Source organism: Somniosus microcephalus, chromosome 9 (assembly GCF_052327205.1).
Source record: "Somniosus microcephalus isolate GS21.2 chromosome 9, FLI_Smic_1.0, whole genome shotgun sequence".
Taxonomy (NCBI): domain Eukaryota; kingdom Metazoa; phylum Chordata; class Chondrichthyes; order Squaliformes; family Somniosidae; genus Somniosus; species Somniosus microcephalus.
In genome coordinates, this window is record NC_140995.1 from 232,181,980 (window position 1) to 232,202,733 (window position 20,754).

The window sequence follows — 20,754 nt, forward strand, 5'->3', positions numbered from 1 at the left end:
GAGGAGGATGCAAGGAGGCTTCAAGGGGATATAGACAGGCTAAGTGAGTGGGCAAGAACATGGCAAATGGAATATAATGTAGAGAAATGTGAAGCTATCCACTTTGGTAGTAAAAATAGAAAAGCAGAGTATTTTTTAACTGGTGAGAGATTGGGAAATGCTGTTCAGTGGTACCTGGGTGTCCTTGTACAAAAATCACTAAAAGTTAACATGTACAGCAGGTACAGCAAGTAATTAGGAAAGCAAATGGTATGTTGGCCTTTATTACAAGAGGATTTGAGTATAAGAGTAAAGACGTCTTACTGCAATTATATAGGGCCCTGGTGAGACCACACCTGGAGTATTGTGTACAGTTTTGGTCTCCTTACCTAAGGAAGGATATACTTGCCATTGAGGGAGTTCAACGAAGGTTCACCAGACTGGTTCCTGGGATGGGGGGATTGGCCTATGAGGAGAGATTGAGTAGACTGGATCTATATTCTCTAGAGTTTAGAAGAATGAGAGGTGATCTCATTGAAATATACAAAATTCTTACAGGGCTTGACAGGGTAGATGCAGGGAGGATGTTTCCCCTGGTTGGAGAGTCTAGAACCAGGGGTCACAGTCTCAGAATAAGGGTTCGGCCATTTAGGACTGAGATGAGGAGAAATTTCTTCACTCAGAGGGTGGTTAATCTTTGGAATTCTCAACCCCAGAGGACTGTGGAGGCTCAGTCGTTGAGTATATTCAAGGCTGAGATCAATAGATTTTGGATATTAAGGCAATCAAGAGATATGGGGATAATGCAGGAAAGTGGAGTTGGGGTAGAAGATCAGGCATGATCTTATTGAATGGCGGAGCAGGCTCAAGGGGCCAAATGGCCTACTTCTCCTCCTATTTCTTATGTTCTCTACTTTTTAATTCTATCCCTCTAGAAATAAACCCGAGTGCTTCTTTATTGGCCTTATTAACCTGCGTCGCTACTTTTCCTCAGGCAGTTCAATATCCCACGGTTTCTACCAGAAAGCCAGGAGTCTAAATGGCTACTTAGGGATCAGGGCTATCCTCTGGAGCAGTGACTAATAACCTTGGCTCGGGTCCCAGGAACCTCGGTGAACATCCATATACTGAGGTTCATGGTGCCATATGGATCCTAATGGAGATCACTGGAACACTTCGGCTGCCTTCATAGATCTGGGAGCTCTTCAATACAGTCCAGATGAGACATCTTGAATTGTAAGAGCCCTCCTGAAGGATGCACAAGCCCACCAGGGTGAGTAGGCAGCCAAGGCTCTGCGACACATTGGGAACCCTTTGGCAGCTGCGAAATATGACATCGAATTTACAGCATAGAAACAGGCCATTTGGCCCAACTGACCCATGCTGGTGTTTATGCTCCACATGGGCTTCCTGCCATCCCTCTTCATCGAACCCTATCAGCATCAGTCTCTATTCCTTTCTCCCTCATGCACTTATCTAGCTTCCCTTTAAATGCATCTATACTATTCGCCTCAACCACTCCATGTGGTAGTGAGTTCCACATTCTCACCACTCTCTGGGTAAAGACGTTTTCTCCTGAATTCCTTATTGGATTTATTAGTGACTATCTTACATTTATGACCCCTGGTTTTTGATTCCCCCACAAATGGAAACATCTTCTCTGTGCCTACCCTATCAAACCCCTTCATAATTTTAAAGACCTCTAGTATGTCACCCCTCAGCCTTCTCTTTTCTAGAGGAAAGACCCCCAGCTTGTTCAGTCGTTCATGATAAATATAACCAGCGTTCCCTCTTGTGCAGTAATGGGAAAGGTCCCGCACAGGCTGGTCACCAGCATTTCCATTGTAAATATCACACATGCGCAAAAATTTAAAGGGACAGCGCATTAAAAGAAACAGGCCGTGCAGAACAAAGTGCAGCTTACAGGGAACACTGGATATAACCTCTCAGTTCTGGTGTCAACCGTGTAAATCTTTTTAGCACCTTCTCCAGTGCCTCTATATCCATTTTGTAATATGGAGACCAGATCTGTGCACAGTATTCTAAGTGTAGTCTAACCAAGATTCTATATAAGTATATCTGCAGGCACAGCTCATGAGGGGTTCTTTTTCATAACTACTATCTGTGCATACTGAAGGAATGGACTTGGCATCATGTTCCCCCTTTCCACAAACCTCAAATTGTTCATATCTGTCTTTTCAAGCAGGCTCGAAGAGCCAACTGGCCTACTCTTGCTCCTATTTCTTATGTTCCTATTTCTTATGTTCTTTCAAAGTCACTGCCCTGTGGAACTCCAGCAATTATGTCTTGGGGCTGTGATGGTTGCCCTCCGACAACCCTGCTCATCTTCCGTTGTGTCAGGTATGACTCCAGCCATTGGAGGGTTTGTTCCTTGACCTCTACTGACCTCAGTTTTGCCAGTGCTCCTTGATGCCACACTAAGTTCATTGCTGCCTTGATGTCAAGGGGCAGTTACTCTTACCTCTCCTCTGATATGCAGCTCCTGTGAGCATGTTTGGATACAGGCTGTATTGAGATATGGAGCCGTGTGGTTCTGGTGGAACTCTCTAACAGGCTATTGGTGACTTGGTGCTGCTTGATGGCACTATTAATGACTCCTTCAATCGCTTTGCTGATGATTGGGTAGAGATTGATGAGGCAGTAATTGGCTGGATTAGATTTTGTGGATACCTGGGCAATTTTCCATCTTGTCGGGTAGATGCCAGTGTCATAGCTCTCCTGGAACAACTTGACTAGGGGCTGGCTAGTTTTGATGTGCACATCTTCAGTACTACAGCCGGGAAGTTGTCTGGACCCATGGCCTTCACTGTATCCAGTACACTCAGACACTTCTTAATGTCATGTGGACTGAACTGAATTGGCTGGACGCTGGTGTCTATGATGGTGAGGGCCTCGGGGGAAGGCCGACTAGGATCATCCACTTGGCACTTTGGGCTGAAGATATTTGCAAACACTTCATCCTTCTCTCTTGCACTCACTTGCTGGGCTCCTTCATAGGTGAATGTTGGGGTGATCATGGAGCCTCCTTCTGTTAGTTGCCTGATTGTCCACCATTATTCTCAACTGGATGTGATAAGGGTCAAGGGCTTTGCTCTGATCTGTTAGATGTGGGACTGCTTAACTCTGTCTATGGCCTGCTGCTTTTGGTGTTTAGCACGCAAGTAGTCCCGTGCTGTACTTTCACTAGGTTCGCACCTCACTCCAAGATACGTCTTGTGCTGTTCCTGGCCATTCTAACACTCTCCCATTGAAACAGTGACTACACTTCAAAAGTACTTCATTGGCTGTGAAGTGCTTTGGGACGTCCTGAGGTCGTGAAAGGCGCGATAGAATTGCAAGTTTTTCTTTCATTGCACAGAATTCCAATGGACCAAACTCCTTCCAATTCAGCCCCATTCTGCAGAATCCCTAATCAAGCATAGCAGTTAAACACAAATTCTTCATAAGTAGAAAAAAGCTCCCTAATTAGCTGGATTGTGATGCTTAGCAATGAATGTTGTATAAGGTCAATCCACAGACACATTTTGCACAGAGGCACAGGTAGATTGAGGTAGATTGACTTAGTCAAGCCTGTTAGTGTTTTCTGTTTAGACTGTGTTCTGAAACAATGGTTGGAATTTTCTGGGGTCCATGCGGGCACGATCGGAGGTGCGTCGGGTGGGAAAAAGTCGGAGCGTGTCGGGAACCCGCTGTCAGCCCGCCCCTACATGCTTTCCCTCGGTCGCGTTTGCCGGTGCGGCAGCGACCCGTCTGGCAGAGGCGGGCGACCTAATTGAAAACATTTTAAGCTTGTTGTCAGACACTTAAGAGCCTTTTCCCCCCTACATTTCAAATTACCCCGTGTGGCCACGGGATTCACATAGCTCGGGAACCACGTCTGTCAATCTGAGGTGGGAGTTGAGTGGCCATTGATCCAGCTGATTACTTGACAGCATCAAATGTACTATAAAAGCTCCCACCTCACAGCTGATCACTTTCCTCAGGCAGAAGCTGTTGCTGACTACGTTGCCAGCACAGACTTAACTTTCTGCATGCTGCACGTCTCCATCCAGTGTCACCTCATTGGAAGAACCTCTCTCACCATTGACAGATTGCTTCTGTCAAGCCTACTTGACCTGCCATCTATTCCATCAGCATGTGTGCCGTTTATACTGTCTCACCTTGGTCCTCAGAATCTGACCACGATGAGCCCCAACACCAGCAGCACCAGGCACACCAGCAGCACCAACAACAACACCACCAATCTTCTCCGCAACCACCTGATGCTGCACAGGACAGAGGGCATCAACACCCGAGAACATTGTCAGGGATGGCCTCATCATGGCCAGATTTACTTAACTTTACACTGTACACCACATGCTGCGCCAGTTTGGCACCACCCCACATCAACACCATAAAGGATCCCTACAATGACAAAACCATTGCTTTCACACTGACCACCATTACTGGAGGTTCCGTTATGTCTCACCAGTCATTGCAACTCACTAAGCCTCTTCCAAAGGTGCACACTAAACGGGAAAGTGGTGAAGATAAAGATTTTAATGGTTGACAATACATTAACGGAAACTTGCCATTAATACTGACTAAAACACCCAACTGGCTACCTTTGTGAATCTACTTGTGTGTCATCTTTCTCTTCCACGTGCTTCTACTAGGTGCTACCCTATGGCTTCAGCAGAGGTTGAGGCAGCCTGCTCACTTCCCTGCTGCGACTTCTTGGCAGATGTCCTCTGAGTTTTGGAGCCTGGATTGGCCCCGCCAAAGTCTGATCCTCCTGCGACTGTGCAGGGGCAGACTCAGCCATCGCGATCCGAGGAGGCATCTGGGGCTCTGACTGAGGGAGTGGCAACGGGGGAGAAGTGTGAGCGCTTTGAGAGGCACCCCCACTTCCATGTCCCCTCTCACCATCATCCCTCTCATGGGCCACCCGCACTTCCCTGCTAGCAAGGAGCTGGAGAGCACCTTGCTGCACAGCAGTGGGGCCATGAGGACCCACGTCTACGTTGACATCCCTCCTAGAGAGGAGGTCTATGAGCCTCTGCCATCTATTCTCCAGAGAGACCATGTGCTCGTGTGAGTGGTGCATTAGCTGCTCCATGCAGGTGGCCATCCTATCCATGGAAGTGCCTACAGTCTCCATTGCCTGCGACACGGTGGTGCTCATGTTGGAGATGGACGCCTCCATTCTCTGGACATTTGCAGACATCATGCTCGCAAAACCTGTCAGAGCCTCCTGGACTTCTTTCTGCACCTCCAGGAACCCCCTCTTTCTGGATGGCCCCCAAGGCTCAGCGTCTGCATGCAGCTGAGCAGAGCTGGGAGTGTCCTGCGCCCTCCGGCGAGGAACCTCCACTGCTGCCCCTGTCTCCACCATCTGCTCTTGCTCACTTGTGACTTGTGACGGACCAGGTGACAACACTACTCTATCTCACGTGAGACCCACCGAGGTGTCAGTATCAGCACTGGTGCTGGGTGCACTTATGTCTGGTGATGGGCGCCCTCAGAGGCTGGAAGCTCCTCTGAAGAATTGTCTTGCTCTTCCTCCTGGACAGTAGGGGGGGCTCTGGATGGACCTGTGGGAGATTAAAGAGGTGAGTTAGATATGTCCTATGAAGAATGGGTACAGATACCATTATGCACATGATGACTACTCAGTAGCTGATGACATCAGTCCCCATATGAGTGACTGCTGTATGCCATGCAGCTGTATGAGATGAAATTCTGTCACCAGGTTGCTGAGATGTCCCCCTCTCTCAGTCTCCCACCTCCAGCTGCTCGGCCACTCCTGAGACTTCCAACGCAGCCTCCTCTGCTGTTGTGAGGGTCGCAAATGATGGAGGCCCACCTCCAGTTCTCTCCCTCTCCCTCTTATTGTGCACTCTCTTCTCCTGCAAGGAGGAAAAGAGAAGGTTGAGTGAGAGTGATGGAATGAGTGTAAGGAATGGATGGGTTACATCTTTAGAGGGAGACTGTGATGGATTGGGGTGGCACTGCCAAGTGGTCTCCTTGTGTGTTGTTAGTTGGTATAATTGCATTAGGATGAAAGTGAGTGTAAGGGGTGGCTAGTCAGATGGGGATATGATAATGTAGATAGAGAGAGAGATGGGTGGACATGCAAGGTATGTTGGTGGCAGAGTGATGAGGATGTAATGAGAGGCACAGCAGGATGAAGTTGAGTGTGGTTTTGTACTTACCTTTCCTGATCTAATGAGATAATTGAAAGGTTTGCGGCACTGCACCCAGGTCCTCCTAACCACGTCCCTGCTGTTGACTGTTAAGTCTGTGTGTTCCAGTTGTATTAAGATTAATTACTGACACAGACTACAGAATAAAGTTCAACAGGTCTTTACTGGTTGGAGGTCAGGACTATACTAAATACAATATCACTACACAGTACTTATATACCGGTGGTCACCACCGGTATTACGTATACAGCAGCCAGAGAAAGTAGTACATCTCTTAAGGTGGAACAGGCTTAAGTTCTCTTAAGGTGGAACAGATTACATACACCACAATCCTCCCTTTTTAGCTTAACAGTCATATCCCCATTTAACATAACATAATAACATATATACATATATATAACTTCAGGTATAAACAGTTCAAAGGTTCAGTCTCTCAGGAGGCCTTCTGATTCGGTTTGGATAACGCCTTTCAGTGGTCTCTGATTCTTGTTGCTGAGGTGACTCTTCTTGTTGGTTTCCTATGTATTGGACGTCATCATCAGGTACAGTCTCTGCCGAGGTAGATGCTTCAGGCTCATTAACGTCTTCCACAGTTGTCTCTGTCGCAACCATGGGTTCGACCCTTGCTCTTGATTCTACCAGTTGATCCGCATGACGCCTTATCACATTGTTACCAATATCTACTGTGTACATCAGAGGTCCTTGTCTGGCCCGAATTGTTCCGGACTGCCATTTTTCGTTTCCATAGCCCCTTGCCAACACTGGTTGTCCTACGTCGAAACTTCGAGTGGACTTGTTATTAATATGCCAGAACTGTTTGTTTTCCACTTCCCTCCGCACATTTGGTTTTAACAAGTCCAACCTGGACCACAACCTCCTGTTATAAAACATCATGGCAGGACTTTGGTTAGTCACTGCATGAGCGGCGTTTCGATATGCCATTAGGAAATTGTCCACCTTGTGTTGTAACGGAATCTGATCATCGTTCATGGCCTTTATTGCCTTTTTGAATGTTTGGACAAATCTCTCGGCCAACCCGTTTGTCGCCGGATGATATGGGGCAGAGGTATAATGTTTCACCCCATTCTTCTTTAAGAATTTTTGGAATTCTTCCGACACGAACTGTGGTCCGTTGTCCGAACATATCTGTTCTGGCAATCCGTTCCTTGCGAATATTGTTCTTAACACCGCAATTGTCTTTTCTGAAGTAGTGGTATTCATCTTGATCACTTCTGGCCATTTGGAATGTGCGTCCACCGCAATTAGGAACATGGAGTCCATGAATGGACCAGCAAAGTCAATATGTACGCGTTGCCATGGGGCTGAAGGCCATTCCCATGGGTGTAGCGGTGCGATCGGAGGTGCATTTTGCACTTTTTGGCGCCCAGCGCAGCTTTTTGTCAACTCCTCTATCTGTTGGTCAATGCCCGGCCACCATACATAAGCCCTAGCAAGACTTTTCATCTTAACTCCCCCCAGATGACCTTCATGCAGTTCCTTTAGAACTCTTTCCCGTAACTTGGGAGGAATAATCACTCTTGTCCCGTACATCAAAGTACCATGGCAGACGGACAGCTGGTCTCGCCTTGCCGAGAATGCCGGTAACAGAGGATCACCATGTGTTGGCCATCCCTTCACTGTCACCTCGTAAACTCGGGACAGTGTCGGGTCGTTCCTGGTTTCTCTTTCAATACTTGCATTGGTGACTGGTAAACACTCGATGATGGTCGAATGAAATAACTCAACAGGGTCAACTTTCGTCGTCTCTTCTGCTTCAGGTAGTGGCAGACGCGACAGCCCATCAGCATTGCCATGCTGCTTTGTACCTTTGAATTCTATTTGATATTGATGTGCCCCTAGGAAAAGGGACCATCTCTGGAGTCGCTGTGCTGTCATCACCGAAACACCCTTCTTAGGGTTAAAAATGGATACCAATGGCTGATGGTCTGTCAGAAGTGTGAATTTTTGGCCCTGCAGGTAATGATTAAACTTCTTCACTCCCCATACAAGGCTGAGAGCCTCCCTATCAATCTGCGCATAGTTACGCTCAGCGGAGGTCAATGATCTGGATGCAAACGCGACTGGCCTTTCCGTGCCATTTGGCAACTTGTGTGAGAGTACTGCCCCAATACCATATGGAGAAGCATCACAAGCCAACCGAATAGGCAGTGTCGGGTTGAAGTGAGCCAACACTTCCTCTGAGGTGATCAATTCTTTGCTTTTGCGAAATGCCTTCTTACAGTTTTCGCTCCATTCCCATGGTACCCCCTTCTGTAAAAGAGCGTTCAGCGGGTGCAGTACCGTGGATAGATTCGGTAGAAACTTATGGTAATAGTTAATCAATCCCAGAAACGACCTCAACTGAGAGACATTATCCGGAGCGGGAGCCTTTACAACTGCCTCTATCTTGTCAGGAGACTTATGAAGCCCCTCCCGGTCAATGACATGACCACAGTACGAGATCCGCTTCTGAAAGAACTCACATTTCTGCCGATTAACTCTAAGTCCATACTCTTTCAGTCTGTTGAGCACCAGTTCCAAGTTTGCGAGGTGTTCTTCATCACCATCACCTGTAATCAGAATATCGTCCAGGTAACATTGTGTGCCTGGAATTCCCTGTAATACCTGCTCCATGGCCCTCTGCCAAATTGCCGGAGCCGATGCCACTCCAAAAACCAGCCTATTATACCGGTACAAACCTCTATGCGTGTTGATCGTGAGGTACTGGCGTGACTCTTCTTCAACCTCCATCTGCAAGTATGCCTGCGCCAGGTCTATCTTGGTGAAGTGTTTCCCGCCAGACAACGAAGCAAAAATATCCTCAATCCGCGGAAGCGGATACTACACCGTGTGAAGCACCGGATTAACGGTGATCTTGAAATCTCCACAGATGCGAACCTTCCCTGGTTCTCCTGGCTTGTTGCTCGAAGGACGTTTCATAACGGGAACAATGGGCGTAGCCCACTCACTCCAATCTACCTTAGACAGTACACCTGAACGTTCTAGCGCTTCCAGTTCCGCTTCTACAGTAGGTCGTATTGCATAGGGTACCGGTCTGGCTTTGAAAAATTTTGGTTGTGCATGTTCATCAATCTTGATGTTTGCCGTAATTCCTTTCAGTGTTCCCAGTCCTTGCTGGAACACCTCTTTAGCATCATCCAATATTTTGGACAATCGTTTAGGTTTGACATCTGTTTCCCCGGAATCTACCGTTAGTGCTTTTAAGGAGTGCCAGTCCATATTAATTTTCCTAATCCACTCCTGTCCCAGTAGTGGTGGACCTCCTTCAGGTAGCACATATAAGTCCATTACTTGGCTTTCTTCGCCCTTGTGGACCACTTTTACCTCTATCTTTCCGATGGGGTACACTCTTTGCCCCGTGTATGTTTTCAATATAATCTCCGTATCCCGTAGGGGAATATGTTGGAATAACCTTTTGTAATCTTTCTTATTCATGACCGTCAATGCCGATCCAGTGTCCAATTCCATCTTTACTTGGACTCCTGCTATCTGGAGAGTGACCCAAATTGTCTGGAGATCTGCATCCTTACCAACGTTGTGTACTCTTAAGCTACCCAGTTCATTACTGCTAGCGTCTGAATCTGACTTCTGTTCGTTCGAACTGGTCTTTGTCACCTTGTGCACCTTTATGTATTTTCCTTGCGGTGACTTTTTGTTGCTGGTCTTCTTTCCTGACCGGCATACTTTAGCTATGTGGCCAATGTAAAGTCTGTGGGTTGTGCAGTTAATAAATACACAGACTTCAGAAGTAACAAACAAACAGGTCTTTACTATTCGAAGGTCCGGGCGAATCTGCCCCAGCAATCCTGCCACAACACTTACATACTGGTGTGGTCACTATCGGTATTACAGTATACAGAAGCCAAACAAATAGTGCCACACCTAAAGTAGTTCTCTTAAAGGTGAACGGTTACATTCAATAGTTCCCTTAAAGGTAGACGGGTACATACACTACAATCCTCCCTTTTTAGCTTATTACTTACAGAGTCCCCGTTAAACATACATATCTTCAACTTACTATAAAACAAATTACAGATATAATCTCGGTGGAGTCAATGTCATATAAAACAATTTACAGATATAATCTCGGTGGAAACAGTTCACAGGTTCAGTCTCTGCGGAAACAGTTCATAGATTCAGTCTCTGATCTTGACTCGTTCCGAACAACATTTCTTTGGTGTAGCCGGTTCACCTGGCTAGCGTGACTCCTCCATAGCCTTTTTCTTGATGTAACAGCTTGAACTTTCGTCCTGTTGAACCAGCAGTGCGGACTTTTACCCCCAACTGGCTGTCTTGACATTTTCCAGTTTTTCAACTAATTTAGCTCCTTTAGTAATGTCCCGCCTGGGATGGTAGAAGTGCTAATATTTTAGACAGTTATTATCTTCTGCTTCTTCTTTTTCTTTTCTGCCTTTTTGAAACTCTCGGAGCTCCTTTCTCGGCTGCCAGCTGTAGCGCCACCAACTCTCTATGTTCCTTAGACCTTAAGTGCTTCATCCGGATTTCAGCACTTTGGGAGTTTTCATCACAAGCTGGGCAGACCACATCCTCGTAATATTCAGTGTCACTCAATAGGTCATGGTAATATTCGGGTTCGTCCTGAGTTAGGCCAGCGAGAGAGCCTTCTTCTTCCTCCTCACCCGTCTGGACGTTAGCTGACGGTGGTTCCTTCCCTAGACATCTTTCTTGAAAAGACTTCTTCATGCATTCATATTCATCCCGCTCTTCCTGGGTTATCTGCCATTCCTTCACGACGGACCTCATTTGTGAGTTCAATACCTTCCCTTCCATCGGGAATTGCGTTATCAGGCTATTTAAACCTTCTACTGAAGTAACGGTTTCCACCTTCTTCTGTTCACCTTGACATGATTCAACGTACTTTTGGCATCCTTGTAAAATTTGTGTTGCCACCTCAGCTATCTCCGTGACTTTTGAGAGCTCCGAACTCGTTCCCCCTGAAGATTGAAGCTCGTGTTCAGATTGTTCCCCTTGCAGAGTCTTGTCCTTCAGCATATGAAGGAGTTGGCTGACCGTTAACTCTTCCCTGGGAACACGGTGGATCAGAGTCTTCTCCATTTCATCCACCTCTTTCTCCAATACTTCCACCTTACGTTCCTCTTGAACTTTGGCTTTCAGCGCTCGGAAAAGTTGCGCCCTGATGCTCTCTAGTTCATGTTCAGGGACCATTCTTACAGTCTCTGAGTTTCTTACAGTTTCCTTTTCTTCCACTGAAAGGATTCCCAGTTGAATCTGTTCTTCAAGTTGTTGAACCTCGGTCATTGCCGCCTCATATTTGTCTTGGGTGTCCTTCAATGTTTTTATGAGTTCTTGGACATCCTGTCTTTCATGCTCTGCCATGTTTTTCACCTCTAATTTCTCATCTATGGATGGAACTTCTACCGATGAGTCTGTCTTGGCCTTGAGCTCATCAAGAATTTCCTGCAGCCTTTGGACTTCTTGCTCATGTTCAACCTTTAGTTGTTCATATGCTTCCACTGAAACTAGCTTTTCGGAGGCTGCCGAGTTAACCCCCTCCAGAATTGTAGCCTGGGCCTGTTCATACTGTTCTTTCAACTTCTCACACTCTGCTTGTAAGGAGTCGTAGAGAAGAACTGGAATAAAATCCTGGCTTCCTGAAGATTCCTCTTCCTTTGGTTCGTTCTGTAAATATTCTAGTTCCTGAACAGCATCAGGGGAATGTGATTGGTATTTGGCCACGATGGCTCTATGGTCGCTCTCTGCTTGAGCTAGCTGTCTCTGTTGTCTTTCCAGGTTCTCCCATTCGGTGTCCCAGAACCTTTCCATATTTTTCATCTCTTGTACGAGACGGTCACTCAACTGTTCTAATTGTTGTCGTACTTTGACATAAGTTTGCGTCCGAGCTCGGTGTTCTTCCGTCGTGGATGAATCCTTTGCTTGAACAGGCTCAGAATTCTCTGTCAACCTGGAGTTCTGCTCTGCAGCTTTATTCTTCTTGGTACCATAAGTCCTTCTGCATGTCTTCGTTTTCTTCCCCATCGTCGGCAAGTCCCTTTTAGCCTTGTCTTCCATATTCGACTTGGTCTTATCATCATCCATTTCAGAATCTGAGCTAATAGCTTGCACCGAGTCCTCCCTCATTATGGCTTTTAGGTAATGCCATTCCATGTCTATTTTCTTAATCCACTCCCATCCTAGAAGTGGTGGTCCTCCCTCAGGTAATATGTACAAGTTCATTCTTGGGTGTTCTTTACCCCTATCTCTCACCTTGACTCTTATTTTCCCCACGGGGTATACGTTATGCCCCGTGTATGTCTGTAATACGAACTTGGTATTTCTTAAAGGTATGTGAGAGAATAGCCGGTGGTAGTCCCTTCGGTTGATGACTGATAGAGCTGATCCAGTGTCCAGCTCCATTCTTACTTGGACTCCAGCTATTTTTAGTATGACCCAGATGGTCTGTAGATCCGTTTCTTTACCCACATTGTGGATTCTCAGACTACCCAGCTCCTGGTTGTTTGGGTCTGAGTCTGAATTCTGTTCGTCTGAACTCTTCTCAGCCACCTTGTGTACCTTGTTGTACTTTTCTTGTGGTGGCTTCCTTTGATTATTGGTCTTTTTCCCGGACCGGCATACCTTCGCGATGTGACCCAGTTTGCCACATTTCCTACACTCTTGGTTCTTAAACCAGCATTGATTCTGATCATGCGTTGTCTTCCCACAACGGTAGCATTTTGTTGTGCTTGAAGTAATTTGGTCCACCCCGAGTGCCGCCGCCTTTAGTTGCATTTCCGCCGTTCCTTTCGCTGCGGCTTCGTGCGATGCAGCTATAAGGACAGCCCTGTCCAGTGTGAGGTCGTTCTCTTCCAGTAGTCGCTTCTGCGTCCCTTCTTTGGACAATCCGCATACGAACTTGTCCCGCAGCGCTTCTGTCAGATTCCCTCCGAACTGGCAGTATTTCGCTAGCCTACGCAGTTCGACCAAGTATTCCGCATTGCTTTCGTCTTTCCTCTGCGTTCTTGCGTAGAATTTGAATCGTTCAGCCAGCATCAACGGTGTGGGGTTCAAGTGGTCCTTCAGCACAGCCACAATCTCTTCGAAGGTCTGATCCGCTGGTTTATTTGGTGCTATTAGATGCTTCAAGAGCCCGTATGTTTTTGCCCCCATCGAGTTTAGCAATGTTATCGCCTTGTCGTCTTCCTCTATTTTGTTGGCTTCGCAATAGATCTCTATGCGTTCCACGTACGTGGCCCAGTCTTCTATTTCAGAATTAAAGTCGTTAATATTCCCTCGCTTAGGCATCTTTCTTCCCTTGGGAGCAGCACCAGTATTTCTTTAAGTATTCTTATTTATTTGTTTATTTCTAAGATGGCGGTTTTCCCGCGAAATCGGCGGTTTCCCGCTCTTTCCTTCTCTCCCCGCCCACTTCAACGGCGGTATGTCAGTTAAGATGGCGGTTTTCCCGCGAAAATGGTGGTTTCCCGCTCTTCCTTTCTCGCCCCGCCCACTTCAATGGCGGTTTCCTGCTTCTGGCGTCTTCTCCGCCTAATGGCGGCTTCCCGCGTTTCTTCCCGGTGGAAGGGGTACGCTTCCCCCACAGCGGACAGGTTCAGCCGCTGGCTGGCTTCCGCACAGCTCCCCTTACTTGGCTCTGTCTTTTCCTCCCGCCCGCACGGCTCTACCGGCGCTGGGTACACCCCGTTAACGGAGGACAGTTCAGCCGCTGGACTGGCTCTCGCGCAGTCTCTCTCTCCGTACCCGGCTCTGTCGCTCTCTCTCCCACACGTTCGGTGCTACCGGCCCTGGGTACCCCGTTGGTGGAGAACAGTTCAGCCGCTGGACTGGCTCTCGCACAGTCTCTCTCCCCTTGCTCGGCTCTGTCTCTCCCTCTCCCGCACGTTCGGTTCTACCGGCTCTGGGTACCCCGTTGGTGGAGGACAGCTCAGCCGCTGGACTGGCTCTCGCGCAGTCTCTCTCCCCTTGCTCGGCTCTGTCTCTCTCTCCCACCCGCACGGTTCCTGTTCACCTCCCAGCCCTCTCGCAGACCGGTGTTTCCCTCCCCGGCTGCGGCTGGGTTTCTCTTCCCGCGCCTACTCACAGTCTCAGCGCTTCGTGGCTGCGGTCGCTGCCCGGTTTTCCCGCCGATCGAGGTCCGACTGTCTCACGACGCCGTTGGACCCGACTTTCTGACCGGCTCCGTTCCCCCCTCGACCGTGGTCGAGTGCACAGCCCTTATCCTCCGGATATTCTCTACACCTTCCCCTACTCACAGTCTCCGCGGCCGCCTTGTTTCCAGCTGATCGGCTCACTCCGCACCGTGGTAGAAGGGTAGTCAGTGCCTGTTGCTAATGGAAGCTTTTGTTGCTAAAGTCTTCCACCTTTCTCCTGCTGCAGCCTCGTGTTTTCTTCCAGCAGCACGACGAGGGCGGTTGCCTCTCTTCGACGCTCTTCTTGCTTTGGTAATCTTGCCGCAGGGTACGATCGGACTCGTCGCCACTGTAAAGTCTGTGGGTTGTGCAGTTAATAAATACACAGACTTCAGAAGTAACAAACAAACAGGTCTTTACTATTCGAAGGTCTGGGCGAATCTGCCCCAGCAATCATGCCACAACACTTATATACTGGTGTGGTCACTATCGGTATTACAGTATACAGAAGCCAAACAAATAGTGCCACACCTAAAGTAGTTCTCTTAAAGGTGAACGGTTACATTCAATAGTTCCCTTAAAGGTAGACGGGTACATACACTACAATGCCTGCCACACGTTCTGCATTCTTGGTTTTTAAACCAACACTGGTTCTGATCGTGTGTTGTCTTTCCACAACGATAACATTTTACAGTACTCAAACCCAATTTATTTGTACTGAGTTCCGGTGACCGTAGCTGCATTACTGCCGTGCCTCTCGCTGCGGCTTCGTGTGCTGCTGCCATAGTGACCGCTTTCTCAAGCATCAGCTCATTCTCCTCGAGCAGTCGCTTTTGTGTATCTTCTTTTAATAATCCACACACAAATTTATCTCTTAGCGCTTCTGTTAGTCCCGTTCCAAACTGACAGTACTTTGCTAGCTTACGCAATTCCATTAAATATTCAGCATTGCTTTCATCCTTCAGCTGCCTTCTGCTGTAAACTTTAAATCGTTCCGCAAGCATCAGCGGCGTGGGGTTTAGATGATTTTTCAGGACAGTAACAATCTCCTCGAACATCTTATCCGCCGGTTCATCTGGTGATAAAAGGTGTTTCAATTGCCCGTATGTCTTCGCGCCCATTAAGTTCAATAAAGTTAGTGCTTTCTCTGCATCTGGGATTTTATTTGCTTTACAATAATTTTGTATGCGTTCTACATACATGGCCGAATCTTCGATGTCGCTATCAAAGGTATTAATGTTCCCATGTTTAGGCATCGTTGCAATTTATTTTATCCCAAGATGGCGGCTTCCCGCTCTTGTCTTCGTCCTCCGCCTACAAAATGGCGGTTTTCCCACGCTTGGCGGTCTTCACCCACTGGCTGCAATGGCGTTTGGCGTGCCGCTGCTGCTCCCCTTTCCCAGCGGTTAGTAACTCCCCCGACGCTGTCTCCGCTTCACCGCGGCTCCCTCGGGCATTCGCGCTTCCCCGATGTCGCGCCTCGCAGCCCTTCTTGCAGCCCGGTTATTAGCACCGGCTGCGTTCGCCTTCACCGCGGCTCTCGCGCCTTCAGTCGCCCCAGACACTACGCCTTTTTGGCCCGAAAGCGGCCCGGCCCTTATCACCAGCCGCGATCGATGTCCCCGCGCTGCGCCTTTCGGCCCGAATGCGGCCCGGCCCTTATCTCCGGTCGCGATCGATCTCACCGCCCTTATTCCTCCGTCTTCCTCCCCCCGTCTGTACAGCCAATGCGGCCGACTTTCTGCTCGCGTCGCTGACCGGCTTACCCACCACCGAGGTAGAAAGAAGATAGCTGACTGCCGCTGATGGAGGCTTCGAGTTCAGGATGTCTTCTGCACTCCGGGTTCTCGATGCCTGCCGCGCGACGTGTCTTCCAGCAGGGTGATGAGGGTGGATGCCTCTCTTCGACGCCCGTTCTGTGGACGAAGCCGCCGTGGATATAAACTGCCGCAGGGTAAGAATCGGACTCGTCGCCACTGTTAAGTCTGTGTGTTCCAGTTGTATTAAGATTAATTACTGACACAGACTACAAGAATAAAGTTCAACAGGTCTTTACTGGTTGGAGGTCAGGACTATACTAAATACAATATCACTACACAGTACTTATATACCGGTGGTCACCACCGGTATTACGTATACAGCAGCCAGAGAAAGTAGTACATCTCTTAAGGTGGAACAGGCTTAAGTTCTCTTAAGGTGGAACAGGTTACATACACCACAATTGACCTCCTCTGCAATTTGGAGCCAGGCTCTTTTGGTTTCCTGGGGAGGTCTCTTCTGCCCATTGGAAGGGAAGAGGACCTCCCTGCATGCTCTGGCTCCCTCCACACATATATGGAGGGAGTCATCGGAGAACCTGGGTGCAGCCCTCTGCCTCTGTGCAGCCATCTCTTCAACTGTTTGCAGCAATGAAAACCTCCAGTGTGCTGCCTGCACACTTAATAGGCCCCGTTATTGCAAAGTCATTTTCTGCAGCGGGATGGAAGCAAGAACAGCGTCGCGACCCGCCACGCCGACCGCATGCACCCGACTCGCCCCGGTACAGAAAATTCCAGCCAATATGTTGATTGAGACGGGAATAGATCTAGAAAGTTGATTATTCCTTTTATCTGGAATTTATGGTTGCACCAGAAGCTGGAGTGCGAGAAACGGAATGCTTGGGGTGGATACAGGGCTAGAGCAGTGGGATGTGGTCAGGCCATGGAGGGATTTAATGCAGGGCTAGAGCGATGGGATGTGGTCAGGCCATGGAGGGATTTAATGTTGAGGAGCAGGATTTAAAGCTTGATGCGTTCCTACCCAGGAAGTGGGTGTCAAAACCAATCCCAGCAACTCTCCAAAATCCCAGTTGAAATAGCCAACACCTGAGTTTTCTTGTAAAAAGCAGATTCCTACGCCATTCCTGCACAGTAAAGGCGCTGGAAAAGGCAAGGAAAATCACCCCAGTGACTCCCCTGTACTCCTGATAGAGGGACCTGTCTGACTGGGAATTGAAAAGCAATTGTGATACTGAAGAAATGGGGCCAATTCTAACCTAACCCGCCCATCGGGAAGCTGACGGGAATGGGTGCAACACTGGTTTTACTCTCCATTAATGACGAGTAATATTGGTTGGGGCATAAAACCAGCGTTCCCGTGGGATTACCCCTCCGGTGAGTTAAGTTAAACTCACCCGCCCCCCCCCCGCCGCCCATTATAACAGGGGTTCACAATACTGGAGAGGAAACCCTGAGTTACAGGGTTAAAACAAACCCACAAGAACTGAAAGGCTGCCCCAGTGGACTCAGTGGGTTTATCCAATGAGCTGCTGAGCTCTACCAAGGACCCAGGTTCAAATCGCAGTCAGTGCTGTGTCAACCGATCTTAATTGTGTTGCTACAACTGGCGTTGGGTTAGGAAGGGGAAATGCGGCTGGAATTGTTGCTCCTGCCCACTGTCCATGGACCCCTGTTGGAAAGGACATGTGGGCGAATATTGAGTGAGGGCAGACTTTGGTCTCGGGTTTGATACTGGTGTAACTGATGGTGGGGGAGTACCGGTGCCTGAGGAACTGTGTCCCAACTTCTTATGAGTTAACACCTACAGGAAAAGAAAGGGAGACAATGGAAAGGGAAGGAAGTAAAAGATAGAATGTAGACACCTCAGCAAAGTAGGTCAGCGGCTGGGTATGAGGTGCGTGCTTTACGGGTTGTGCGACACTGCTTACGTATCTAACAAAGAGCAGGATGAGGAGTTGGGAATGTTCAGGTTAATTGGGGATTCGTTCTCAGTCCCTAAAGAGGAGCTGGGGACCTCAGCTGATAAATCTTTTCATGTTCTTGGCTGCTTTAGCAGACAGTGAGAGTAAGTAAAATATGAGGCCTTCTAACATTATATCTCATATTAACTGAAACATCACTAAGTCACTCTAAAGCAGAAGTGATTGATGGGATGGAAGCGGCAGTCAAGGCCCCGAAAAAGCAATCCACGAATTTGTGCCAAGGCTGTAAAGTATTTTTGCTGCATTGGTGGATCTCCCATGGCAATCTTCCTGGGAGGATGCTGAGACAGGAGTCTACGGTAATACAGTGCACCGTGTATTATTCCGCTGCTAAGGGGGAGCACTGCGTAACTTTAAGCCCACAAGATCTAACTGCTGTGCTTGCTTGAGGTCATTTAGAGGCTAATGGTTCCCCCCCGCCAACCCCCACCTCAGTTTCATGTCCAATTAGCATCAGAACATCTTGCCTCCTGCCTCCATTATATTGTGGTTTTGGAGAGAGTTCCTTTGCTTCTTTATACTTTTCTTCAAAGTATGACACAAACAGCCAAGTGTGACGCATGAAATGTGACCGAGTGCTGTGACAGACAGGAAGTACATGCAGATGTTATATCTTTGATACCTTGTTCTCAGGATTTGGGCGTCATCGGCAAGGCCACATTTATTGCCCATCCTTAGATGCCCTGAGAAGTTGGTGGAGGGATTTCTCCTTGAATCACTGCAGTCCTTGTGGTGATGGGGCTCCCACAATGATTGTAGGAAGGAAGCTCCAGGGCATTGGCCCAGTGACAATAAAGGAACGGTGATAGCTATCCAAATGAGGATGGTGTGTGATTTGCGGGTCATTTTGACCATCCGTAATTGTGACCATCTTCAAGAAAGGTGACAAGTCCAATTGCGGTAATTACAGAGGAGTTTCCCTGCTATCTGCCACAGGGAAAGTCATCGCAAGAATCCTCCTCAATTGCCTTCTCCCAGTGGCCGAAGAGCTCCTCCCAGAGTCGCAATGCGGATTCCGCCCACTAAGGGGCACAATGGACATGATCTTCACCGCACGTCAATTACAAGAGAAATGCAGGGAACAGCACCAACCACTGTACATGGCCTTCTTTGATCTCACAAGGCCTTCGACACTGTCAACCGTGAGGGATTATGGAGTGTTCTCCTCAAATTTGGCTGCCCTCAAAAGTTTGTCACTATCCTCTGCCTGCTTCACGACGACATGCAAGCTGTGATCCTGACCAACGGTTCCACCACAGACCCAATTCACGGTCGGACCAGGATCAAGCAAGGCTGTGTCATCGCACCAACGTTCTTCTCAATCTTCCTTGCTGAAATGCTCCATCTCACCCTCAGTAAGCTCCCCACTGGAGTGGAGCTAATTTACAGAACAAACGGGAAGCTGTTCAACCTCCGTCGCCTCCAGTCCAGATCCAAGGTCGTCCCATCCTCTGTCGTCGAATTACAGTACGCAGACGATGCTTGCGTCTGCGCTCACTTGGAGGTCGAACTCCAAACCATTGTAAACACCTTCACCGAAGCATACGAGAGCATGGGCCTTACACTAAACATCCGTAGGACAAAGGTCCTCTACCAACCTGCCCCCGCCACACAGTGCTGCCCCCCGATTATCAAAATCCACGACAAGGCCTTGGACAACGTGGACCACTTTCCATACCTCGGGAGCCTACTGTCAACAAGGGTAGACGTCGACGACGAAGCCCAACACCGCCTTCAGTGTGCCAGTGCAGCCTTCGGTCGCCTGAGGAAGAGAGTGTTTGAAGACCAGGACCTCAAACCCGGCACTAAGCTCATGGTCTACACGGCAGCAGTGATACCTGCCCTGCTGTATGCCTCAGAGACATGGACCATGTACAGCAGGCACCTCAAAGCACTGGAGAGGTACCACCAACGCTGCCTCCGCAAGATCCTGCAAATCCATTGGCAGGCTAGGCGCACCAACGTCAGTGTTCTTGCTCAGGCCAACATCCCCAGCATCGAAGCTCTGACCACGCTCAATCAGCTCCGATGGACAGGTCACATTGTCCGCATGCCCGATATGAGACTCCCAAAACAAGCGCTCACTCGGAGCTCCGGCACGGCAAGAGAGCCCCAGGTGGGCAGAGGGAATGCTTCAAGGACATCCTCAAAGCCTCCTTGAAAAGGTGCAACATCCCCACCGACACCTGGGAATTCCTGGCCCAAGACCGCATCCGGGAAGGCGCCGAACACCTCGAGTCTCTTTGCCGGGAGCAAGCGGAAGGCAAGCGCAGGCAGCGCAAAGAGCGCACGTCAACCCAAGCACCCCACCCACCCGCCCCTTCAACGACCATCTGCCCCACCTGTGACAGAGACTGTAGGTCCCGAATTTGACTAATCAGTCAGCTGCAAGCTCATTTTTAATGTGGAAGCAAGTCATTCTCGGTTCCAAGGGACTGCCTCAGCTGCTCTTGTCCTCCTTGATGGTAGAGGTTGCTGGGCTGGGAGATAAATCTATATCTATTGCATAAATAGTTGTATATTCCTTATCTTTCTAGTGTTTTTTACATTAATTTTTGCTCATCAAGGTGAAGGATCTAACTCCTGGGGAATGAAATACTTTTTGATGCGCTAAAGTGCTATATAAATGGAAGGTTTTTCAGATGTCAGTTTGGCTCAATTG

At 48.5% G+C, this 20,754-nt stretch overlaps 1 protein-coding gene across 1 annotated transcript in view; it reads left to right on the forward strand.

Annotated features, from left to right (window-relative positions):
* LOC147113121 (polypeptide N-acetylgalactosaminyltransferase 14-like) overlaps nt 1-20,754 on the forward strand; it is a 327,805-nt gene that overhangs the window by 39,343 nt on the left and 267,708 nt on the right.